Here is a 26,599-nt window from a genome sequence, read left to right as displayed (position 1 = left end):
AGAATCTGCAGCCCCAACTTCTTCCCACCCTGACCCAGGGGTCTCCAGGGAGGAGCACAGACTGCAGACACCAAGCCCCTCCTTACCTCTGCCCCAGGCTGCCCATCTCGCCATCACTCACCCAGCCCAGCCCCCACCCCTCGCACCCACCCTGACATCTGCAGCAGCACCCTCCCACGTGGCCACCCCAGTCTCCACACAGGCCACACCTGAGCTTCAGGACCCACTCCCCAACTCAAGACTTTTCCCAATGCCCATCGCCCATAGGACCCTGGGTCATCATAAGATCACTGGATCATCACCCACAGGATCAAACCCTGGATCACCACAGGATCACAGGATCATCACCCATAGGATCAAACCCTGGATCATCACAGGATCACAGGATCATCACCCATACCATCAAACTGGATCATCCTAGGATCAGAGGATCATCACCCATAGGATCAAACCCTGGATCATCACAGGATCACAGGTTCATCACCATAGGTCAAAGTGGATCATCACAGGATCACAGGATCATCACCCATAGGTCAAAGTGGATCATCACAGGATCACAGCCGCGTCATCCATAGGATCAAACCCTTCATTAAGGAGTCACCTGTTAGCAGGCCCACAAAGTGTGTGAATCACAATGTTTCTTCCCCATGGGACAGGTTCTATCTCTCCAGCCAACCCATTTGTCCCCAACAGAGGCCTGGGTTTCAAACACAGTGTTTAAGTCTTGAGTTTCAGCTGTGTCCGTGGTAACAAGTTCTAAGGAGCAAACTCGGGGGGAGGTGGGTGTGCATCACTCCTTCCCCTCATCACTGTCACCAAGGCCTTTGCCGGGCCAGGCCCTGCTGGTGTTGGGACCACAGAGGAACATCAACTTGTCCCATCCCTAGAGAGGCTCCCAGTCCAGGGGACTGACCTGTCAGTGGGCCCCAAGGGACAGGGGACACAGCAGGACAGGGAAGTATAGGGGGCTGTGGGGCTCAGAACAGGGTCTTATGTAGTGTCTGAGGTCTGAGGAGACTCCAGGAGAAGATGAAGTTTGAGAAGCGAGAAGAAAAGCATCGAAGAAAGGCATTATAGGCCAGGAGAGCCTAGAGTTCGGCACAGCAGTGGGATGGGGCCTGGCAGGTGAAGAGGGACAGCCGGAGTGGACACCTCTGAATGCCCAGCCTCCCACCTGTGGGCTCCAGGCTCCGTGTCTGTTACCGCCTTGGTCCCCCCTCGCCATGGTCCCATGAGGGACTTCATTTGAAAGATGAGGAAACCAAGGCTCAGAAAGGTGACGTTACTTATTCCAAGGCAGCCAGCACATTAGTGACATGGAGGAATTTCCATCGTGGCTCAGCGGAAATGAATCCGACTAGCATCCATGAGGACGCAGGTTCAATCCCTGGCCTTGCTCAGTGGGTTATGGATCCGGCGTTGTCATGAGCTATGCTGTAGGTCGCAGATGCGGCTCAGCTCCTGAGTTGCTGCGGCTGTGGCGTAGGCCGGCAGCTGCAGCTCTGATTTGACCCCTAGCCTGGGAATTCGCATATGCACAGGTGTGGCCCTAAAAAGACACACACACACACACACACACACACACACACACAAATGAGTGACATGGAGGGGAGGCCTTGATTTAAACATGTGAGCACCTAAATCTCACCCCTAGAAGTTTAGAAATGTGTTTTTAAAAACATTCACTGTATGAGAATCCCAACTGACAGTTCTTTTGCAGTTTGGCAGGGCCTTCATCAATCCTTCTTTCTGGTATTTGCTGAATTCCCACTGTGTCCCAGACACACAAGTGGTTGTGCCCTCCCCAAGTTCACAGTGTGATAAGGCACACGACCAACAATGAGGACAATGACCCCTGGGGTCAGAGCTCAGGTTGAGAACTGTATTGAGTCTGGTCCCTCTCATTCCTCCTCTCCCCACTCTTGTGCACACAGCAGACATTGCTAATCAATCCCAAAGCCTCCTCAATATGCCCTCTCAGGAGGCCATGACCAATCTATCAGCGCTGGCGCTGGAGGTGACAATGATTGCCATCCCTGCTGCAAAGGGGTGCCTAGGCCGGCAGGCAGAGTAACTACAGAAAGTCCTTCCCCACCTCCCTCCTCCATTCTCAGGGGCTCAAATGCTGGAACTCTCACTACCAGGAAGCCCGAGTGTTCAGCACTGCCCTCCCCCAGCATCACTGCCTATCAGCAAAGCTCCCCCAGATGTTGGCTCCCTCTTGTAGAATCAGGGGGTAAAGCCAGGGAAGGCTGGTGACAGGCATCTGGACTTGGAGTCCTCACTCTGCTACTTCCTGTCACCTCCTGCTGTTCTCCAGAGGGCAGCCCAGGAACAAGAACACACCCCAGAGCTACCACGTAGGAAACAGACGATCCGAAGCAAGTTTCTGGACTCTGAGCTGCTTCTGTTTCATCTGAAAACGGTGCCAACGACCCCCACTCCCCATGACACACTCCAAGTGGCCGGCGCAGGGTCAGACACATGTGAGGGCCCCCGTACGTGCTGCCCCCTCTTCCCTTCCTCCGAAGGTGTGAGTTCAGGGCAACAAGCCCTCTTCTTAGGCACTGGGGCAGGGAACCATCCAGGCCCTGTCCACGCTCCTCTGAGAGATGTCCCAGGGTGGCCTGCTGTCCCCTTTCTCCTTGGCCCCGGCGCTTAGGACCCAAAGAACCATCCAATTGGAAGAGTTTGGTTTTTCTCCGTCTCTCTTTTTTCTTCCCTTTCCCCTCTACGCAAAACTGCTTGGCAGCTGCTCCCGCCTCTGTCCCCAAGGCAGTTCCAAAGGGCCCATCTTGTCCCGCAGAAGTGATGGCGGTAATTCCATTAATGGGAAGCAAGACGGATGGCACCCAGGTGCCCAAAGTGTGCGAGGCGAGCTGAGATGGGCCGCCCCCCCCCCCGGGGGGGTGGGGGAGGAAAGTATTGCCGGAACACACCCTCCTTGGGGGCCTTATTAGGTCTTGAAAGAGCTGCCGCGCTCGCTAAAACCTGCTTTTGCCAGCAGAAGCCTCATTTTACAAATATACAACAACACAAAAACCGTAAATGGCAAGAAAACCCTGAGGATTACGCCCCCCTGCTGCAAGCAAGCCAGGCGGCGAGATGCCACGCAGGGCTCAAGTCTTTAGCCTCGCTGATTCCAGCTTTAAATAAATGGGCCCCAATGCCAGCTCACCATTTTGTGAACACGGAACACGGCTGTTTCTTTGCCGTTTAAGGACGGCTGGCCAACAGTGGGATGGCACCGCTTTGGGAAGCTCTTCTTTCAAAAGGCTTGCCTGTCCCAGATGCCAGGAAACCCTACGGCCCTCGTGTCAGTCCCCCCGACCCCAGATCACACCCACGGGCCCTCATCACAAGCCCCCATCTCTCCCGGCCTCTCCCGCCCTGAGAAGCAGCAGCACCTCCAAAGCAGCCTCACTGTGCAATGGGCGTTCGTTTCCATGGTGACCCAAAGGGCTCCCCACCCCCCACCCCCACCGCAACCCCAGCTGGGGATCAAGCTGCTGCATTGTTCTTTGGGCTTCGGTTTAAACAAATGCAAAATGAGGGTGAAGGCCAAAGCTGGGAAGGACAGTGCCAAAGGGAAGGACACGCAGAGTGAGTGGACCTGCAGTCAAGCTGCCCAGGGCTGTGTGACCTGGGCAAGCCATGGAATCTCTCTGGGCCTCAGGCTCCTCAACCCCAACACGGGGCTAACCCCACCCCTCTCACAGCCCTGGAGCGAAGAGCACATGCAATCCCAGATCACGGGGAAGTGGCCACTTGTCAGGCCAGTTGGAGCATGATGCTCTTTCTAGTGTCAGCACACCCTCCTGCATTCCCCAGCACCACCCAGACACATAGTAGGCTGTTGGCACTGCAGCACAGTGGTATAGGCTATGCGCTCTGGGAACCGAAGGCCCGGGTTCAACTCCTCGCTTAGCCACAGACCTCCTGTGTGCCCTGGAGCAGAACACTCAGCCTCCCTTTCCTCATCTGTAAAATGGGACTGACAGAACCTGCCTCACAGGGTCACCAAGGGGAGTCAGTGTGGTAACACGTGGCCAGAGCCTGCCTAGGGTGGCCTGGGGGACCAGCAGTCCTGAGAGGGAGCAGTTGAGAGTCCTGGGGGAGCCTGAGAAAAACTCCCGCATCCCAAAAAAGACACGGGAGGCAAAGCCACCTGAGGAGGCCACCCCAGGCCCCCTGGGAGAGCTGGGACCTTGAACGACAGGCAGCACGCTAAATCCCCAGCGACGGCCTTCCAAGGCGATTGAGAGACTTCAGGGAGGGTCACTCCACCAAGCAGCCCGGGGACACCCAGCCCTCCTACACCTCCCCCTCACCTAGCCCCAACACCTGGACCAGTGACACTGAACAAACTATGGTTTCTGGTTGGTCTCCCCACCGGAGGGCCAGCTCTGTTTTGTCCCTTCTGCTCAGTATCCACATTAGAACAATCTGCTGGATCGCTGGATGACCAAGCGAAACAAGGACGGGATGAATTCCCTGGGGAGGGTGGCTCTGGGTGGAGTGATTTCTATCATGTCCCAGTGTGGAGAGGTGCTCCTGAGTGTCACAGGTGCCACCAAGCTGCAGTCAGTCCTCACCCCACGATGCCATTAATTATCAACACAATTAACAGCCACCAATTGCTGAGTGTCTGTCATGTATATGCGTGCCTCACAGGATCACGAAAACTCCCCCTGGGACGGGAACTGAAACTATCCCTCGTTTTGCAATGAGACGTCGGAGGCCTTGGTGAGAAGCAACAAGCCAAGGAGACAAGGCGAGGGTTTGCTGCACCCAGCACCTCCCTCCTCCCTCTCTGGGCCTAAAGAAGAGCCACAGAGCTGGCTAGATCTTCGAGGAGCAAAGCGGGAGCTGGAGCCTCTGCACCTGCTCCCTGCCAAGAAGGGTGACTGCCCAGAGGCAGGAGCTGGCAGACAGCAGCGGCTGGGGTCCAGCTCCTGTCCCATCCCACGCACACGTAGTGACCCCGGCCATGCAGCCATGCCTGGGTTTGTGGGAAGAGCTGTGGCTTGGGGGTAGGGGGGGTGGGGGGTCAGCCTGGCCTGGGTCCAAATCTCCATTTTCAAACCATGTGGCTTATGGCTTTGGACCGATGGGTGGCTTCCTGCTCTGAATCTCAGTTATCCTCATCTAGAAAATGGGGTCAGCCTTCAATTGTTGGGAGGATTAACAGATAAAGCACTTGGCCAGACCACTGGTGCACAGTAGGTACTAAATAACACCCGTCAGTTAATTGTCCCAGGCCTCCCCCCCATGCATGTTTTCAAGATATCCACATCCTGTGGCTGCCAGGCCCCCAATTTCGGGGCTGGGAACAGCGTGGGTGGCTGGTGGAATCCAAGCGCCCAGCCCTCTCTGATCTCCAGGGCACCACCTGCTTGGCACTGATCCCAAAGGAGCCAGTCAGCAACCTTATCATTCGATTTCTGACCCTTGTCACTCCAGGACAGGAAGTCAGGGGGATGGGTTTGTCACAGCAATAACATCCGGCAACAACGTGATGGATTGGAGCAGGGAGGGCATGTCCCAGGAGGCCCATGTCCCTGGCGTCATTTGCACGAGAGGCCCGGGTGAAGCGGGTGACCAGCGGGTCACCTGACAGCAGCCACCTCCCCAGGCCAGCGGGCTGCAGACAGTTCCTCCCGGCGGAATTTTCCCTTCCAATAAGACTGGGCCCAACCCCCCATTAAGACCCTGAACAGGGACCTTGCTCTTTCTGAAAGGCTACAGTCCTCCCAGCTTCACAGGCAAGTGACCAGCATTGTCACATCTGGCCCTGTCCTTCGCAGACAGCCCCTTGCTTGGGGTTTCACGCTCTGTGCTCATTCTCTGGAAAGTCTTCACTTTATCTTTGAACTTGTGGTTTTTAAATGAAGTTGGGGTGTGCGGAGTGGGGGCGTCCAGCCTCGGCTCACCAGTGGTCCTGCCCTGCCTGGTCAACTGCCAGCTGCCCAGCCCGCTCCCAGCATTCTCCAGCCTTGGCAGGGGCCTGGGTGCAGGTGTGGGGAGGGTTGGGGTCAGGTGGGTCTGCCCACGGAGCCACAGGATGGGGCCACAGGCATCTTCGAGGGTCTGGACTCACCCTGTGAGTGTCCCTGTGACTAGGGGATCGTGGCATTAAACAGCAAATTAAAAACACTGCGACAGGTGGAGACAGACTGTGAACGGGAGGAAGAAGCTTTCTTCCTGGAGTTCCTGGTGTGGCTCAGTGCGTTAAGAACCCAACTAGTAGCCATGAGGATGCAGGTTCAATCCCTGGCCTTGCACAGTGGGTTAAGGATGTGATGTTGCTGAAGCCAGTATTGCTGTGGCTATGGCATAAGCTGGCACCTACAGCTCCGATTTGATTCCTAGCCTGGGAACTTCCATGTGCTGCAGGTGTACCCCTAAAAGACCAAAAAAAAAAAAAAAAACAAAGAAAGAAAGAAAAAGAAAAGCTTTCTTCCTGCTTTTTGAACAAGGGGGCTTAACATTTTCACTTTGTACAGGGCTCCACAAATTATGTGGCTGGCCCTGCCTTCCACGTATCTATTGATCCCTGGGAACACCCAGGACTCTGCAAAGCTAGAAGACATCGCTTCCGGTCTGAGGCCATCATGCCGAAGAAGCTTCTCGGAACAAGGCTCCTCCACCCTCCCACTCCCTCCAGTCTTGTTCTTTGAAGCCCTATCATTGGTCACTTACTGCCTTCTCGTGGGCCCGGCCTGCTCTCCGGTGGCAGGGATGTGACGATCAGCCAGGTTGCAAAGCAGTGATGAAAAGGGCAGGACTGCTGGCAGCACAGTCAGGCGGAGGGAGCGGGTTCAGCAGCGCAGCAGGGAGGGTGAGGAGGCAAGAGCCGGCAGAGGCAGACTGCTTCCCGAAGGCGTGGGGAGATGGGCAGAAGCCCCTCATCTGAGAGGCAGGGACACCTCTACTCACCTCTCAGGGCTGCTGGAGACTAAGTGGAGTCCCCAGCCTGGCCGGCGTGGGCACGGCAGGGAGAAGGGACAGGCAAAGGCCGGGGCACAGGATAGTCAGCAGCCACTCCCTAAGTGACTACAAAGTCAACAATGAAAAAAAAAAGGGGCAGGAGTTCCCGTGGTGGCTCAGCAGACATGAATCTGACTAGTATTCAGGAGGACGAAGGTTCGATCCCTAGCCTCGTTCAGTGACTTAAGGATCCGGGGTCACTGTGAGCTATAGCTCGAATCGACCCCTAGCCTAGGAACCCCCACATGCCGTAGGTGCAGCCCTAAAAAGACAAAAGAAAAAAAAGGCAGAGGGCTGGCACTGCCAGGCACCAGGCTACAGTGGCTTGATCTCACCATCGGTCTACTCCCAGGGTAGCTGTTTGTTCCTGTGGTTTCTATTCTGGCCCAGCATATTACAGAACTCACCTTTCTTTCTGTACTTTATAAAGTCCAGCTGGTACCGAGCATGGGGTCAAACAGGCTTTTCTGAAAGGACTCGTCACCGAGAGAGCAGAAGTCACAGTGACTAAGAGCTCAGATGGCACAGTCGGCCCACCCCGGCTGTGATCCTGGGCCACCCCTCAGCTGTGGGCCCTGGGGCGGATCGGAACTGCCCCGGACCTCGGTTTCCCACTTATAACTTGGGGTTAATAAAGGTCGCATCCTGGAGGCGTTGCTGTGATGAGGAAAACGAAAGGATGTCGGTGAAGGGGACAGCACGCGGCCGGTGCTCAGCGCATGTCAGCCACTGCCATCACGGCCACGAAACCCACCCCGAAACATCGAAGGGGAAACCGGGGCGTCGCAGGGTGCTTCCAGGGCTCGTGCACGTCTGCTCCCTCCTTCCTAGCATCTGCCGCGACTCTGCTCCGAGACTGCTCTCTCCCCCCATTGTCATGTCACATCAGCCCATAAATATTTAAGCAACATGTCATCAGATTATTATAACATATGATCTATAGCACTGATGTGCTGCAGTTCTGCGCATTTGGGCTGCGTTTTCAGAATATCGAGACATAAAATATTTATGTATTTAGCCAACTACGAGATCTCACATTCTGTCTCAAAATGCTGGGTGGTGGCAAGACGCTGAACTAAGACGCGACGTGTGAAGGGGAAGCCTTGTACTCGCGGTGGTTCCTGGGGCATCTGGATTGTTTCAGGTTCATTCCGGGGATGTCATCGTGCGGCCTGTGGATGGTGGCCGGCCGGGTTTATCACAGCAGAGGACCAGGACCAAAAAGGAAAATCCCCACAAGACAGGACAAGAGTTCAAATCCCTCAGGCTCTGTCATTTCCTTTCCGGGTCTCCCTGGGGATGCGCATAGTAGGTGCTCAGCAATCCTCCTGCAGCCCCGGCCACCGCCCGATGGGCTGCCCCCCAGCTGGGATTCAGTCACATTTGTTTTCCTGTTTCATTCCATCCCCAGCGCCCAGAACCAGGCCAAAGCCGTAGTGGGATCCAGTGAGTGTTGCTGGTTGAATGGCAATTGAAGGAATGAATGCGTGACTAGATAAATCACTTAATTAGCTAATAAATTAATGAGGGATAATGATCCCCTGTCTGCTGGTCCGAATTACACCGTGTAAGACCCTCCTCCTGAGAGATAAAGGCTCTCCAGTAACCCGTAGTGGGCAGGCAAGGGGGTTTTTCTGGGTAATTAAATATCTCGCTTGCTAACATCAGCATATCACAGTGACCATATGTCCCGGAATTTTCAGCCCTGTGCAATTTCAAAGATGCTGCCCCCTGGGCCATTTGAGCATCCGGGAACTTCTCACACACCAGCGACCAAACGGCTTCTTCCAAACTGTCTCTCTGGTACCCCAGTGTCCCTAAAATGCTTTTACAGGCCACTGCCCTTTGGGGCTTTTGGAAACGCTGGTCATGGTGTCCCTGACCTACAGATGACCAATGTCTGGTGTCCTGGGAGAGCATAGAAAGTTGTTAGCCTGAAGTCAAAGTATGTTCTTCGCCTGTCCCCCAAATGCCATGCTGTCACCATCAAGAGTGGGCGGCCCCCACCCTTGTCCCCAGCCTCTGCACAGACAAAAATCCCGTCCTCATTTCCTCTTGGGTTGGCCGAGGAGGCTGGCATTTAAAACAAACACAAAAGACCAGGAAAATTCCTGGGGGAGACGAACGAAGGAAAGGCACACCCACTGAGTCAGGCCAGCCAAGTCCATGCCTGAGAGCCCAGTGTAACTAAATCCGGCTGGACTTGGCTGGACCCGCCAAACGCACGGGGTGGGCTCCCTGTCTCTCTGCCATGTGGTGCCCAGTGGTCCCGCCATCTGGGGATCCACCTGCCAGAGCCACGCCAGCCAGGGGGCTGTTTCCTCCTCCAGTCCAGGACTCCCTGCTCTCTGGGCTGGGGCAGACTCTGGGCTCGCTCTGCTCATTTGCTGCACGGCCAAGGTCTGTGCCCGGAGGTGGCCTGGGAGAGTTAACCCTTTCGCCTTCCCTTAGCAACCCCCAAACGATACACATTCTAAAAAAAATAGGTGCGCTTGGCAAATGCAGCTTAAAGACATGGCACCCGCCCAATCCTACCCAAAGCCCCTCCTCTCCAGACATTCGGGAGCCACCTCTGCAGAAAAGGGGCAAAGGAAGGAGACCCCGAAACTCTGGGAGGTAACCCCCAGGCTTAGGTTCCTCCAGTCTGGAAGAGCCCAAGGGGGGAGTCCATCTCTAAGAAAACATCTCTGCACAGGGGAGGGTTGGCCAGGTGCAACTCAGCCCTTCGCAGCCCACTGGGAGGAATGGGGAGGGGTCCCTGCAGCCAGTCAAGTTTGCCCCCAGCTTGGGAACTCCACAGAAACATTCTTCAAGGATCTCGCCCCTCAGCCACTTAAGACTTCCCATTCATTCAAGAAATATTAATTGAGCACATGCTACGTGCCAGGCGCTGTACTGGACACTGAGGCACCGCTGTGGTCCTCAGACCGAGTTTTACCCTCATGGAGCTCACGTTCCAGTCTGGGAGGCAGATAACAAACGCATGATGTCAGGGACGCATCGGGGCCCTCACGAAAAGCAAAGACAGGCCAGGGAGTGGGGAGTGAAGGACACAGCGTGAATTTTCATAGGGCGGGGAGGGTGGGGTTTCTTTGGAGAAGGGACTTTTTGCAGGGTCCTGATGAAGGCTACGAGTAAGTCATGGGCCTATGAGGAGGAAAAGGATTTGGGGAAGTGGGGACAGCAACTGCAAAGGCCCTGAGGTGGGAGCATGCTTGGCATGTCTGGGGAACATCAGGGAGGCCGTGTGACTGGGGTGGGGTGAGAAGGGGGAGACTGTTGAAAAAGTAAGGCAGCAGGGGCCCCCCACTGCTGTGGCAGCAAAGACCAAATCTCACAGATCCCGGTGGGCTTGGCAGCCTCCTCTCCCACCATTTGCCCCACAGGGCATGCTTTTCCTCCCAGCTGCCCAGGAGGCCCTCTCCCAGGCTCTGGGCCTCACCACCAACTCACAGCCCACAAAACGGGCACTCCCAGATGGCAGCCCTGCCCTCTGGCTCTTCAGACCCAACCCCCACGACACAGGCTTATCACTACCCCAAGGCTAAGAAGGGTAAGTAGAGCCATGTAGTCTGGATTTTCTGCCTGTGTCCTTGTCCATTAAGTGGGCATCATGGCACCTGGGTCACAGAACGAGGGAAGGATGAAGCGAGTTAATCCACGAAAAGGGTGAGAACAGAATGGAACACGTGGTGAGTGCCTGGTACAAAGGGGCTATTCAAGGGCTCAAAGGCTGAGGAAGAGGCAGGAAGTTCCTGGCTTCACACACTGCTGGGGGGGTCTGCCCGCAGCCCAGGACCCCAGTCTTGCTCCCAGCTCCCCGTCCCACGGCCCCACCCACACTGTGGCCGACCTTCCCTTCACCGCAGCCTTCTCAGGCTTCCAGGCTTCCGAGAGGGACCCCGCCTGGCAAACCTCACGTCTCCCTCCAGGCTGGCCCAGAGCCCCTCCTTTCTGGAAGCCCTCCCACTGCCCCAGAGAGCGTCTCAAAGGGGTGCCTACTACAAACTGTTCACATGCACCTAGGAGGGGGTTATGATACAGCTTTTGCCCCTACCAGGTGGTGAGAGGCCCAGGGGCAGGGCCATGAGAGGGGGCTCGGTGCCAGCTCCCAGCAGAATGGCTGCCCCAGAACGACAGGACCTACTTCCCGAGTGAATGGGTGGACAGGGGAGCACGTGCAGCCAGCAAGGCCATATCTGGTTAACAGAGTCGAGTCCCCTCGACCCACGCAACAGTGAACCGTCTGTGTTTCCATGTCAGACTTTTTACCCACAGCCTGAGCCCAGAGGCTGGGGCCAGAGCCTTGGCCTTGAAAGTTTGAGAGAATGGTCTAATTTCAGCCCCAGAGCCCCAGCCTGCGTGGGAGACCTTAGGCTGCTCACAGTCTCTCTCTCAGCCTCAGGCTCCCTGTCTGTAAAATGAGAGGCTTTTAAGCTTTTATTTTATTTTATTTTTGCTTTTTAGGGCTGCATCTGCAGCATATGGAAGTTCTCAGGCACCGCGACATGAGAGCTCACGGCAACGCCGGGATTCCCCAACCCACTGAGCAGGGCCAAGGATTGAACCTGCATCCTCACGGATACTAGTCATATTAGCTTCTGATGTGCCACAACGGGAACTCATGGGCTTTTATTTAATTAATTAATTTATTTATTTGTTTATTTTTATCTTTGTCTTTTGTCTTTTTAGGGCCCCACCCGCAGCATATGGAGGTTCCCAGGCTAGGGGTCCAATCGGAGCTACGGCTGCCAGCCTACACCACAGCCACAGCAACGCCAGATCCGAGCCTTGTCTGCGACCTACACCACAGCTCATGGCAACGCCGGATCCTTAACCCACTGAGCAAGGCCGGGGATCGAACACGCAACCTCATAGTTTCTAGTCGGATTTGTTTCTGCTCTGCCGCAACAGGAACTCCTATTATTTTTTTATTTTTTTTAAGTTTCAAAGAACCCATTCTGAGGATTCCTACTCCATCAACTTCATTTTCGAAGTCGTCATTTTCTCACATATTGAGGTCTTATCCTAGGCTTTTATTTTTAAACATCACAAACTTGTCCTAGCAAATTTTTTTCCACCTAACAAAATTAACCATTTCGTTATTTACCATTTTGTCACGGTAAAAATCAAGTGGCATTTAGTACATTCACAAGGTTCTGTGACTGCAACCTCTATCCTGTTCCAAAACATCTGCATCACCCCAAAAGAAAAACCCTGTACCCGGGAACCAGTTTCTCCCCATTGTCCCCTCACCCCCGCTCCCGATGACCCACCAACCTACTCTCCGTCTCAATGCATTTATAGATTCTGAATATTTCATATAAGAACCTGTTCATAAAATGACTCTCAATGGAGTGTCCGTCGTGGCGCAGTGGTTAGCGAATCCGACTAGGAACCATGAGGTTGCGGGTTCGATCCCTGCCCTTGCTCAGTGGGTTAAGGATCCGGCGTTGCCGTGAGCTGTGGTGTGGGGTCGCAGACGCGGTTCAGATCCTGCATTGCTGTGGCTCTGGCGTAGGCCGGTGGCTACAGCTCCGATTGGACCCCTAGCCTGCGAACCTCCATGTGCTGCGGGAGCGCCCAAGAAATGGCAAAAAGACAAAAATAAAAAATAAAATAAAATGACTCCCGAGCAAAACCTCCTCCCATAAAACAGTGAGAGGAGAAGGGCTGAGGCTGAAGACGGGAGTAGGTTTGACCCCGGCCCCTCCCCTGCCACCCCTCATCCTTAGTGGCCTTTCAGGGAAGGCTCTGATTCCAGGCTCTTTCTTCTCTTTTCTTTTTTGGCTGCACCCATGGCATCTGGACGTGCCTGGATCAAATCTGAGCCGTGGCTTTGACCTACGCCCCAGCTGTTGCACCACAGCAGGAACTCCCCGAGGCCCTTGCTTTTCAGAATTCTAATCCTAAACTTGGACGTCTGAGGCAAATCATTCCAGAAGGTACCTGAGAATCAACGGCCTTGAGCCTGAGGTTGCCGGCCCATTTTCCAGATGAGGAAGTAGAGGCTGGGCCCATGTGAAGGAAGCCCTAGCCCGAGACGACTGCTGGGAGGTGCCGGATTCAGAGCCCTCCAGAGCCCCCTGAGGCTCTCCCCTGAGCACACACACCACGGCGGGTCACGGACGTGAAGATCTGGACAAAGGCCTGCAGAAGCCACCTCGAGAGGCTGGCCACTCCCGGGGGCGGGGGGGCGACGACAAGGATCTCTCCTCTCCCTGAGGGAAAAACAAGCCAGCCCATGGGAACGCTCGTGGCTTGAGAGGGGGCGCCAAACTCCCTCAGCCCTCGGGGGGCAGACCCTCCACGAGGTCCCCGTTTGGGGACAGGGCCACTGGCTCGCTTCCACCTGAGCACAGCCTGCCCCGGGGCCTGGGCCTGTGGCAGCATCTCTGTCAGCAGAGCCCTCGGATGGGGCCCGACGCTGTGTAAATAATTAACAAAACATCTGCCTCGCTCAATAACACACTGTGGCTGACACAGCTCTGGCGGCCTCCCGAGACCCTCCCGCGCCAAGAGGAGGCACCAAAAGCTTACAAGGCTCGCTTTGCTCCGCCGTGTTGGGGGACGGGGCGGATTGGACAGCAAAATACTGATTTCTAACATTTCCCGAAGATGCCCAGGGCCACCGTGACATTTAAGTCCTGCCGCTTTCCCCATGGTCCCTGTCTCTTCCACGGTCTACGGTGAGGGTCACGATCCCAGCAAAGTGCTTCAGTGGCCCCTGGAGGGGCCCCCCTGGCACCCCTCTCAGCCTAGTTTCAGGCCTCGAGATCCAGGGGCCCCAAAGTTGCTCCCACCAAAGAGATGACCTTCCCGTCACTGTGACTCTGGGCTGGTCCTTGGTAATTACATCGTCAAAGAGACGACCTTGGCGTTTCCGTCGTGGCGCAGTGGTTAACGAATCCGACTAGGAACCATGAGGTTGCAGGTTCGATCCCTGGCCTCACTCAGCGAGTTAAGGATCCGGCGTTGCCGTGAGCTGTGGTGTAGGTCGCAGATGTGGCTCGGATCCCCCGTTGCTGTGGCTCTGGCATAGGCTGGCAGCTATGGCTCTGATTAGACCCCCTAGCCTGGGAATCTCCATATGCCACGGGAGCGGCCCTAGAAAAGGCAAAAAGACAAGAAAAAAAAAAAAGAGAGAGAGAGAGAAAGAGAGAGAGAGAGATGACCTTCCCGTCACTGTGACTCTGGGCTGGTTCTTGGTAATTACATCGCTCCGAGTCTCTCATCAAGCGCTTTCGAGCTGTTACTCCCCAAGTGGGCATCGTACCTGCTTCCTCATCTGTAGTTCTTCCCTCAAACGTGATGTGGTTATAATACCGTCCTTGTTTTCCCAATGAGGAAACTGAGGCTCCCAGAGGTGAGCAGGTCTGGGCCTCCTATCTCATGTGGTGCCACAACTCAAGTTCTGGGGCTTGTGGGGGAGCGCCTCCCCTCTCCGGGCCTCAGTTTCTGTCCTGTGCAATGGGCCCGCAGCTCCCCTCTGGACGGCCAGCCTCCTGAATTCCTCCTCCGCAGCTTGGACGGGTCAGAGCCGAATGTGGTTTTTAAAAGCAACCCTGTCCCAAGGTCCCGTCGTTCCTCAGCAGTTAACGAATCTGCCTAGTATCCATGAGGATGCAGGTTCAATCCCTGGCCCTGCTCAGTGGGTTAAGGATCTGGTGTTGCCATGAGCTGCGGTCTAAGTCACAGATGCGGCTTAGATCCCACATTACTGTGGCTGTGGTATAGACCGGTCGCTTTAGCTTCGATTCAGCCCCTACCCTGGGAACTTCCATATGCCGCAGGTGCAGCCCTTAAAAAAAAAAAAAGTAACTCTGTCCTTTTGCAGGTTTCTTCCTGACACTCTCCAAAGACTCTGGGGACACCCAGGAACCAGAGAGGCAGGCCTTGGGCAAAGAGGAGGCACACAAATTCCAACTCCACTGCTCACCTGCCGTGAGAATGGGTTTGAGGGACAAAACCCAGCGGCCTCAGTTGCAACTCAGGGACCTCGGGAAGTTCTTAACCGGCTCTCCATTCACTCGGGTCAAGCACTGCCACCTCCCCCAGCCTAATTTTGAAGTGTGAGGGTTAAACAACTCCGGGAAATTCAGGCCCTGCAGGCTCTCAATGGCAGCTTCCTCCCCCCTCTTCCCCTGGCCAAATTCCTTCACACTCTATGGAATTCCCACATAAAGCCCGCTTTTCTTTTCTGTGAGGTCACCCTCACGCAGATGTCTCAGAGAAAGAAAGGCTGGCTCCACGCGGATCAAGGCCCTTGGAACTGAATGCGTTTCAGAGCCCGGCTGGCCACCTTTCAATTCCAAAGGCCCCTCCCTCGCCACCACCGCCCCCCAGAGAAAGCCAACCCTGGCAGTTGGGCGACGCTGAGTGGGGTCTGGGGTACAGTGATATTGCCCGGAGACACCAAGAAGGCCTGGCCAGAAGACCCGGCCTGTGCCACCAGACCACCCGAGACGTTGTCTGTGGAAAAATCCAGAATTGGAGACAACGCCAGGGGTTGTGTGTGAGGGTCTGTTTCCACACAAGCAAGTTCTGTGAGAGGGACAGATATCAAAATGCTAGACCACGCTCCAAGTTCAAGTTCCCAAATCGAACGTCACAGGAAATTACACCACCAACTGACTTGCCCCCGTGGCAGCTCCTGTCTGGACGTCAAGTCTGAGGAGGCCGTTGGCCTCATTCAGTTTGGGCCAAAGGAAGGGCTGTGTCACTCCGCTCACACAGGGATAGGTGAGGCCAGTGGCCTGACGCTTTCTCTTTAAACGAACATTTTCCCAAAAGGCTATCGTGTGACTCCCCAGGAGTCAGAAATGAGAAAATGTCTAACTACCAAAAAGCCACCAAGGGTCTCCGGCCAGGCATGGCCCTCCGCTCACACCCCACCCAGACCACCTCCTCACTCCAGGAGCACCCTTTCCCCAGAGCTTCGAGTTCTGATCACCCTCAGAGGCGATGGCCAAGGAAAGGCGCATGGCATGTGCAAAACCTCTTCCTAAGAATGATGTCAGCAAAAAAAAAAAAAAAAAAAAGAGAGAGAGAGAGAGATTAAAATGTAGAAACAAGGACTATTTTTACCTCCCCAAATCACAGGCCAGACGGGAGAGAAATCCATCAATGCCAGAAATGTGGCTGGGCCTTCGCACAAGATCTATTATTTCACACCTTAAATTAACGCATCTCAAAGCAATTTGCAAATGTTCATCAATTTGCAGAACACACTGGGAAGGGGGAGAAATACCTTTTCCTTTCCACACCAAAGGACCCTCGCAGGGGCGCCCCACACCCCCGACCGCATGGTCTTCACACATCATATTCCTTTCAAGGACCGTGCGGTATATAAACCGTGATATAAATGGAAATGAGTGGGGAAGAGACTGGCCCGGGACTGAAACGGCAGGTGACAAGCAGCCGATATCGAAAGGATTCTGTTGTCAGATATTCAGAATTGCGGGTCAGGCCCCGTGGGGGCAACTCTCCATCGTCAGGGGTCTGGATGGTGGGCTCTTCCTGAGAGGCAGCATGCCGGCTCACTGCCTCCCCACACCACCTGGAGGTGCCACCTCGTGTTCAAATCTTGGGCGACTCACCAGGGCCCTCCGCTCTCCGCCCTTTCAGCTCCCTGCCTCGGTCTGATCCGAGAAAAGGAAGGGAATATTGTTCTCTTTTTGACAATTGTTTTGACACTTCCCTTCTGAAACCCATCTTTGGCACTTCGAGAGGAGAGAAAAATTGTGAACTGCCGCCCTTTCTATCTGACAGCTCTGGCCCTGGGCGTTGGCCACGGGCACGGGAGGAGGAAGAGTGGAGAAGGCAGAGAGGGCAGTGCCTCCAGGAAGATTTCGCTCAGAAGCCTGCAGGCCAGCGAGGACCCCGGCTGGTCTTAATCCACAGCCGGACAGACCTGGTTTAAAGTTAAGAACTTCAGGAGTTCCCATCGTGGCTCAGTGGTTAAGGAATCCGACTAGGAACCATGAGGTTGCGGGTCCGGTCCCTGCCCTTGCTCAGTGGGTTAACGATCCGGCGTTGCCATGAGCTGTGGTGTAGGTTGCAGACGCAGCTCGGATCCTGCGTTGCTGTGGCTCTGGCGGAGGCTGGTGGCTACAGCTCCAATTGGACCCCTAGCCTGGGAACCTCCATATGCCGCAGGAGTGGCCCAAGAAAATGGCGAAAAGACAAAAAAAAAAAAAAGAAAAAGAAAGAAAAAAAAGTGAAGAACCTCAACTCTGCAATCAGAGATGTGAGTTTTGATGGTGATTTGGCCATCAGCCAGTGTGGGACCCCGCCCGAGTTACTGTAAGCTTCATCTTCTTCTCTGTAAGATCAGGATAACAATCCTGGACCTTCGCACGGTGCCAGACACCTGGGACACAGCCACGGTGGCTTTCCCGGTGCAGTGGGAAGACTATAGGCTCTGCTCAGTCAAGCCTGGGTTCAAATTCAAGGTCAAGTAACGGCCTATCAGCACATGATCTTCAGCATGTTATTCAATCTCTGTACCCTGGGTCCGTCCTCTGTAAAATAGGCATCATGATCGCTCCCATCTCCTGGTGTCGGTGAGTGGAGTGAATGAAACAGGCACTTAAAGCTTTTAGGGGTGTGCCTGGCACATGTTATACCCTCAGACAGTGGTGGCCATGAACCATCAGTGCTACGTTGATAAAATTATGCACATCGTCTCATCTCTGGGCCTCAGTTTTCTCATCTGTGAAATGGAGATAATAACCTCCGCCTCACAGTGAAAATTAAATAAGTGTGCTATGTTGAAACACTTGGAGGCGGGTCCGTGCACCTTCAGAAGGCAGATCCTGGTGCAAGGAAAAGGGGCTAGGTGTGAAGTCAGGCAGGTGACAGGGCTCTGCCTCCACTTCCTCAGCGGTCCCAGGACACGGTTCGCCTGCTCTGAGCCCTAATTTCCTTGTGCATATAAAACCAAAAGCTGGTCTCGGCAGCCTGACTTCTGGGAACAGCGTGGCGCCCAGGACAGTGCCCGGCCCCAGTGGGGACTTCATAAATGTGACTTCCCTTCCCCGCTCCCTGGCTCCTTCCTCGCTTGAAGCCTCCAGAAGTGCCATCTGGCAAAGCCAGGAGCTCATTCGCTCGAAACCTGCGCGGCCCTATCCCCAGACCAACCTGAGCTGCTGCTTCAGTCTGAGACTTTATTTGGTGGCAGCAGAAACTACTTTTTAGTCATTTCCGAAGCAGACGGGACAGCAGAGGCTGACAAACCACAGGGACCATTTTAAATCCTGGGCCTTTCTTCTGGGAAGTTAGGCAAGAACCTTCCCAAATGTTTGCCCGTGGGGCTCTCTGCCAGGGAGTGACTCATTCATGGCTCCCCGCAGGCATATTTTATTTGGGGGTGGGGGATTGAGGGAGGAGGGCCTGGCCTTGCTGGGGGAAGGGAGGCAGCATTTCCAGCACACCCAGAGGTGGGTTTGGGGTTTTTTTCCCTTTCATTTTTTTTTAGGACCCCAAAGAAAAAGAACGTGGGGCTTTTTTGTTTCCTTCCAGCTTTTGTTTGCGAAACGAAGACATCCAAAGTTCACTCCGCGTAAGCTGCAGGGTGTTGGGAACAGGCGCTTCCAGCCGGCTCTGCATCCCTTTCAATGAAATTCTTCTTCCATTAACGCCACGGTTTTTAAATGTGCCTCCAAGGTTCGCCTGCGCACACACTGAGCTCCTAAGACGACATGTTCCCTTCAGAAAGGCAGGTTGAATTTTGACAATCCAGAGGAACCAGGGCGCTCCAGAGTTTCTAAAGTTTGCCTTAAAGCAATTAAGACTTTCGACTGCAGAGATTTCCAACATTTATAAAGCACACACACCAAAAAAAACCTGTCAGTCAAAACTGCAAGGACAGACCCTGGAAAACAGTGTCCCAAGCCTGCTGTGATCAATTTACTGTCTTGGGGGCTCACACTTGGTGCTCAGGCTTGATACAAAGAATCAGATGAGTATCTATCTACTCTGCAAGGCAGGCAGAGAGAGAGACCCCCAGATAATACAGCCAAGTGTCTCTGGGCCCCTGGTCTCCCCAGGGTCAGCCACACCCCAGGCCTGGGGAAAGGGTTAAAATTCACCAGGGCCAGAAAGGGGCAAGAACAAAGCCAGGAGACCCAGAAGAGTATTTAGGAAAATGAATCCAGGTTCTCCAGGGCCAAGCTAAGCAGCCCACCACAGCCCCACAGAGGGGCCTGCCAGTGGCCCTGTCCAGGCCCCGCTGGGCTCTGCAATGTGACCTCTGGCCTCTCCTCCACCAAACAAGGCCCAGCACCCACTGGGTGCTCAGGCAGGGCCTGCTTCTCCACCAGCTCATCACACAGTAAGCCTGGGGGGCGCAAAGGGGACCCTCAGCCCCCAGAGTAAACATACTTGAACACTCCTGTACACAAAGTACACGCTCACAGCCACATGTGCACACTTTTGTCCTCATGGGCTCCTAAGTCCGCACACAAACCACTTGTGGGCACTCACTCGTGTGTGTGCGCACACATAGCCTCAGAACCCACACGTTCTCCGTCACAAAAATGAGATCCCACAAGAAGCATTTGGCACATAGTAAACACTCAATAAATGGACAAATGGCAGCCATGCCCACTCGCCCCACACTCATTCACACCAAACCCCACGATCACAACGCTCCCATGTGCACACGCACCAACTCGGCCACAGGCACGCGCACACTCCTGCGAACACACCCGGAGGGACAGATGGACACGCCGCCCACGCACGCTCCGACGCACGGCCCGGGACACACTCAAGGCTCACGCGCGCCCCGACCTCCCGCGTGCACACCCGCCAGCTCTCCCCCGCGGAGCCTCGGGCGCGCGCGCGCGCGCGCACCCCCCCCCCCCCCCCCCGCTCGGCCCGGGTGTGGGTGACTGCCCCGCCGCCCGGCCCCCGCCCCTTTCCCGGCCCGCGCCGGTCCGATCCGGCCGGGCCCCGGCCCCAGGCCACTCACCGGCTCGCAGGCGGGCTCGGCTGCCGGCTGAAGGACCCGCGCACGGACCGGCGGGCGGCCGGCAGGAGCGGTGGGTCCCACACGAGTTGGCGGCGCCGCGGCCGCACGCTGGTCCGCTGGGTTCCGCCGCCGCCTGCGCGGGCCCGCGTGCGCGCTCCCGCCCCTCCCCGCCGCGGGGCCGCGCCGCCCCCTGCGCTCGTGCGCGCTGCCGCCACGCAGGCTCGGGGGGCGACGGGGCGGCGCCCTCTCCACGCGCGGATCTCCCACTCTCCCAAGCCCGCTTAGCTGAGGACCCCCTCCCCGTTTTCAAGCTGGGGAAACTGAGGCCCAGACTCACCCAGAGAGTCAGGCCTAACATGTCTCCTTCTCAAGCTCTAGACATTTAGGATTAGAGTCTGCAGCCAGTCAACCCCCCTGGACCCCTGCCACGCCTCTTTGGGTGCCCTTCCCCCGACATTGCTCCCACCATAGCCCTGGTCATGTGGATCTCGGCTCATCAACAAGCACTTATTTTGCGCCTGCTGAATGAGCCGCTGAAATAAGCTCCAAGGGTATCTCGATGTGTGAAGGTGCTGGTCCCCGCTCTCAAAGGGCCAACGTCTCTTGTCTGGAGCTCCCCAATTCCTGTGAACCCCAAGACCGGTAAGAGTCAGTGGACGTTTCTGGAAGAAGAGTCTACTGAGGAATGCTTATCACCCCCTCTAAGGAGACAGAGTCCACATGGGGGCCCAAAGGCAGCAGCTCAGTTCCCTGCTTCACTTCCTAGGAGGGCCCTCACCCCCAAAAAGGGGACCCTCCTGGCTCAGACTGTTATTGTATCCACACTTGCTGATGCTTCTCCTCACATGCACAACTGTGCTGTGTCCCCAAGGAGGGCAGGAACCAGAAACTGACGCTGACTGCCTGCCAGCTGCCCAGCTTGGTCAGGGCACGGTCCTGGGCACAGGGGGATGCCCACTGGGCCTCGTTTGCCCAGTGAGTGACCATGTTTCAAGTGGCTGTGATCTATGACAATAACGACACCAACTGAACACCCACTGTGTGCCAGACTCATGGCTGCACACTCTGCCTGCCTGGTGCCATTTGGTCCCACAGCCATTCTATGAAGAAGGCTTTAAGCTGCTTTTGCGCCCATTTTGCAGATGGGGTAAACGAGGCCTAGAACCGATGCTTAGAAAAGCAAAGTCTCTTGCCCAAAGGCACCCAGCTGGTAAGTGGTCGAGCTAGCAGTTGGACCACAGATTGTCTGATTCCAGTGTCTTGTCCCTAATCTAGATGGTGAACAGATCAGCTCTGTGCTGCTGATATAAGGAGGGGCCGACTGCTGATATAAGAGGAACCAGCCCTCCCACAAACCAACCCCGATGAGACAGATCATTCTGCAAACTGGTTAGTTGGGAATCTATTTACAACCTCACGTCACATGATATACTTTATAACAAATGCCAGCTAAATTGAGAGTTAAATATAAGAAATAAATGGTGCATGAAATAATAGGAAAAAATCGAAATTCGGAGATAGTGGGGCCCAGTGGGCATCCCCCTGTGCCCGGGACTGTGTCCTGACCTAGCAGATGGGTGCTATTGGCTGTGTTTGTGCAGCAAACGTTTATTCATTCACTCATTCACTCGGCACATATCTCCAAGCGCCTTCTACTATTCTAGGCACGGGGATACAGTCATGAACAAAATATAGTCCGGACTCTCTTGGGGCCTCAATCTGGGGGTGAGGGTTAGGGGGAGGAAAAGTATCTGGGGATGGCAGGGAAAGTAGGTTTGGTGGAGAAAATAAAGCAGGGAAGTGAGAGGAGAGCCCAGGAGTGACTTTTCATAGAGGTTCCTGGGAGAAGGCCTCTCGGATGTGGTGGTATTTGAACAGAGGCCTATAGGAAGGACTGGGGGAAGGAGGACGTCTGTGTGCAGGACAGGCCCCATGCTCTGAGAACCATCCTGGTACGCTACAGAGCAAGCACCAACATTCCTGTTTGAAGGAAACTTCAGAAGCAGCTCCAGACCACTGAGAAAAGAAGCACCGCCCCCTCCCCCATATCTGTGTAAGAATCTGCCATGTGCAAAGCCCATTCTCAGCTTCACAGAGCCCCTGAAACAGGCACTCCCAAGGTCTTCATTTGCCAGTTCGGAAACTGAGGCTCAGAGAGGTCAAGAGATATGCTACAGGTCACACAGCTAGCCACCATCAGCAGAGACGAGGCTGGCTGCAGGCCAGCTGTTGGCTGCTGCTGCGTGTTAGGGAAATGAAGATGTCCTGGCCAGCCCTTCCCTCCCTCTGGGACTATAATTTAGGGACCGGAGGGGCTGGGACATCTGCTATAGGCTTCTAGAGATAGGAGGGTAGGGCAGCAGGACTGAGGGCACGGGGAGTTATCCCCACCCGGTTTTCCCGGCCTTCCTCTTCCTTATCGCCTACTTCCTTCCCTCTGGCCTGGTCCCAGGGCCCTGGTGACGTGCTGGGGAGGAAAATCAGGTTAAATTCTGCCCAGAGACCCAGCACATTCCCTGCACTACCGGCACCACCCTGGCCAGGGCAGTGGTGGGTAGAGAGAATTAGTACAATACAACCTGAGCCCCATTCAACTTTACTTTTGTTTTTAACGCAAAGGATTTTTTTCTTCGAGTCCCCAGATGAGTCACCGTGAAGAGGTGCTTTGCAAAAAGACTCCCAGAATTAGAATCAATGTCTCCCCGCGCACAGTGCCTGATGCTTCCTCCCACGGTGGCATTTGTGAATCCGATCTGGGAGAAGGACTCTCTGTTCACCCCTAAGAGTTTTAGGCTTAAGGCTGTGTTTCATTATCTCTCTGCATTAGGGGGAGAGGACCTTCTCTTGTGGGGCACCTTGTCCATGCCTGGCTCTGCTTGAGGCTTTTCATCCTCCCAGCATCCCTCGAGGTGGGGGTCAGGATTGCTGTTTTACAGATAAAGAAGCTGAGGCTCAGAGGAGTAACGTGGTTTGAAGACAGCTTGGAATGGAACCCGGGGTTGACCCAAAGCCTGTATGGTTGTCAGCATTTGGGGGGAGTGGCATCGGGAGGGGGGCAGGGAGAAGGAGGCGTGAAATACCAGCATCAGATTGGTTCTTTGAAAGCCCTTTGTCCAAAAGGTCCTTGATGGGTTTCCCCTTGATGGGCATTTGTAGAAGATGCTCTGGGTTTTCCCAGCAACTCTCATTTGTACGGGTCGTCTGGGTGTGATTATTATTATTATTATTATTTGTCTTTTTGCCTTTTCTAGGGCCGCTCCCGCGGCACATGGAAGTTCCCAGGCTAGGGGTCTAATCAGAGCTGTAGCCACCAGCCTATGCCAGAGCCACAGCAATGCGGGATCCGAGCCGCGTCTGCAACCTACACCACAGCCCACAGCAACGCTGAATCCTTAACCCGCTGAGCAAGGCCAGTCAGAGGTCGAACCTGCAACCTCATGGTTCCTAGTCAGATTCGTTAACCACTGAGCCACAACGGGAACTCCTGGGTGTGATTGTAAACAGCATTCCTTTTCACTCCAGAAGTGTTTGCAGGAGTTCCTGTTGTGGCTCAGCAGGTTGCAAACCCAACTAGTAGCCATGAGGATGTGGGTTCAATCCCTGGCCTCTCTCAGTGGGTTAAGGATCTGGCATTGCCGTGAGCTGTGGTGTGGATCACAGATGCAGCTTGGATCCCCTGTTGCTGTGGCTGTGGTGTAGGCTGGCAGCTGCAGCTCTGATTCCACCCCTAGCCTGGGAACTTCCATGTGCCTCGGGTGTGGCCCTAAAAAGTAAAAGCAAAAAAAAAAAAAAAGGGTCTGGATTTAGATGATTAACTTTAGGGTCATTCTGGTTGGTTGCAAAGGCCATTGCATTGGGGGATTCAGATTTTACTTTTATGAAATTGGGGCCCCTTGTCTGCTGGGCTTGTCCCCACATTCTGATGTGTGTATATCTGACCAAGAACTTTCACAAGACTTTACGGGGCTTTTCAGGAGCAGCAGACCCAGCCTGCTGGGGAAGAGGGCAGGATTGAGTCAAAGCTCCCTCCCACCTCAGCGCTGCCCTTCCCTCCCTGCCGTTCCTGCCACCGCCCTCCAATACTTGGCATTTCAACATGTTCAAATCTGGACTCGGAATGAGAACTGTACCTTTCACGTAGGTTTGCTTAATCGACCTCCTCCGTCACACTGTGAGGTAGTGATGGTTGCCCATTTTGCTGATGAGCAAACTGAGACTCAGAGACTGCTGATACCGAACCCTTAAAACCACGGTGCCCCTACATCAAAGGGCTGGCCTTTGTGGCTGCTGAGAGGCATCAGGCATGGAGATGGGGAAGTGCAGGAATGTTATTCGGGCCTCCAAAGGATTCTCATAACCTCATGAAACGCTGGGACTTTGGCCCTGGTTTACTTTCTGGATGACTGTGCCCTCCTGACACTGAGCTGAGCAAGACTTTCTGGCTGTGGCGTCTCTTCTCTCCTCTTAAGGGATGGATTGGCCAGGGCCTTCTGCAGCTGCCCAGAGCCTGGCACAGGGAAGACGCAAGATTCAGGGTGTGACCGGAAGGTCCTGTGTGCCCAAGGCAGTCTCAGGTCATGTCTACTGTCCTAGCAACAATGATGGGGTCCCCTTCCACGCTCAGAAGTGTCCTGGATTGGACAATAAATTATATGGCCACCCTGTTACTCATGCCAAATGAAACAATAACTGGCCAGGTGTGTCAATAACTGATCGTCTCGGTAGGGCACTGAGGTGTGCACTTGTCACCTATGCATTGGCCTTGATAATGGGTATCCCTGTCCCTGATGAGAGTTTATAGACGGTAAAGTGAACATGAGGAGGTGAATTCGTTTGTCTAAAACACAGTTCAAGGGGGCATCCGATGGGTCCAGAATTGTGCTTCGAACCGAGTCACCAGGTCCTCCCCTCGGCCTCCAGATGCCCACATGGCTTTGGGAGCCAAGTGAGGGGCCCAGCTGCCCTTCCTGAAAATCCTGGCATATGTGGCTAAGATGAGTCTCCTCTGGGCCTGAGGCCTCCCCTCTACCCTCTCGGGGGTGGCTGCTCTCAGAGCAGATGGAGGCAAGGGGCCCTCTGGATTTCGGGCTGCCAACACCATCCATCCATTGACCACAGATCCCAAAAGTGAAGGAAGTTCTCTGAAGGAGGAGACGGGCCTTTGGTTGCTGGCCTTCTCAGCCCGGCCCCTGACTTGCTGGCAATGGGTGTGACTTTTCCAGGCATCAAGACATACCAGGATTGTCTCGGGGGCTAGGGGAGGAGGGGCCAGATGGAGACTGGAGGCCTGCAAAACCTGAGTGGGAGTGAGGAGGAAGAGGGCAGGGAATCAGAAAAGCTTGGATGAGGTTTCTTTGAGAAGGGCCTTGCACTGCCACTCCCTTCCCCCAGCCCCAAAGCAGCCCTCTGTGCCAGGAGTGGGAGCAGCAAATATCTACCCCACCATCGGAAAAGAAAATCCATTTTCCCTCATTCAGTGATATTCGGAGGGACCAGGTCTGGAGTGGCCACTGCTGTTTGGGGAGAGTCCCCCAAGGCAGGGTGTATGGGTAGAGGTCACCCAAGAGGAGAGGCAGTGAGTCTGGGGGCTCCAGAATCCCTGAAGAAGGAGGCATGTTTGGGCACTGCTCAGCTTTGGGCTCAGGCTTTGGGTTCTGAGCCGCGTTGCTCAGGCAGACCTAGGCTGGGTCACCATTTTGACCCCACACATTCTGCCTGAGGCCAGTTGCCAAATACCACAACCCAAGCTCTGCAATCAGCACCCCCCAGAACTGGGCTGGGGCCAAAGGCCTTGGCAGAAACCCAGCCTTGGAGCCAATCAGCCCAGGCTTCCAAGCCCGGTTTGCCACCTACTAGTGGTTTGGCCATAAGAAGCTCCTTCACCAACCAGAGCCTCAGTTTCCTCATTGGGAAACTTTGTCACCAGGTTAGGATGAGGTGAAGATACCAAGCCAGCTCCTGGCTGAAAATAATATCAACATCCACCGATTATCAGGCTCAGAACCCGGCACTTGACATTGTACAAGTGTCATTTCTTTTCATCATCCCAACAAGCCGATGAGGTGGGTGCCAGGGTCACTTCCCTTTGCATTATGCATACAGCTGGGTATGTGCTTCCATGTCTCTGACCGACAAAAAAAGGCTCAGAGAGGTAAAGTGACTTGCCCAAGGTCACACAGTGGGGGAATGGTGATATGCAGATACAGTTAGCTGGCACAGCTAGCTCCAGGATCTCATCTGTCAAGTAAGCAGAATGATACCATGAGTCACTTCCTACTTCTGGCACATCTCATACTATATGCCTTTACTGAAAAAGAAAAAGAAAAAAAAAAATCCCTGATGTAGTGTTTGCCAATTTCCGTGGTGTAAAGTACTCCCAACATGGCTGATTTAAAGCTATCAGCACTTCCCTGCAAGTCTCAAATATTTAACAACCTGCTCTTATTTAACAGTCCACTCTCACCAGCCAACGCAAGCCAGCTCTTGCACATCCCTGGGTCCTATCATCCCCCACTTAGACCCTGTCAAGGAGTGGCCCTGGTCTCAGTGCTTTCAGGTTCCATTTTTCTTTGTGAGGGAAGAAGGAAGGCAGCCAGCCTGTACTGAATACCTACTATGTACCAGGAATTATGAATA

General features: G+C 54.7%; 1 protein-coding gene across 1 annotated transcript in view; it reads right to left on the bottom strand.

Annotated features, from left to right (window-relative positions):
- The window catches only part of NEK6 (NIMA related kinase 6), a 92,804-nt gene extending 72,692 nt beyond the window's left edge, over positions 1 to 20,112 (bottom strand). Inside the window, exon 1 of the mRNA XM_047768368.1 lies at positions 19,964 to 20,112. The gene's annotated coding sequence lies outside the window, so the exon portion shown is untranslated. The remainder of the gene's footprint in view (positions 1 to 19,963) is intronic.
- Between the last annotated feature and the right edge of the window lie 6,487 nt (positions 20,113 to 26,599).

This window comes from Phacochoerus africanus, chromosome 2 (genome assembly GCF_016906955.1).
Source record: "Phacochoerus africanus isolate WHEZ1 chromosome 2, ROS_Pafr_v1, whole genome shotgun sequence".
Taxonomy (NCBI): domain Eukaryota; kingdom Metazoa; phylum Chordata; class Mammalia; order Artiodactyla; family Suidae; genus Phacochoerus; species Phacochoerus africanus.
Note: the sequence above shows the minus strand (reverse complement) of the source record. Positions and strands in the feature narration are given on the sequence as shown.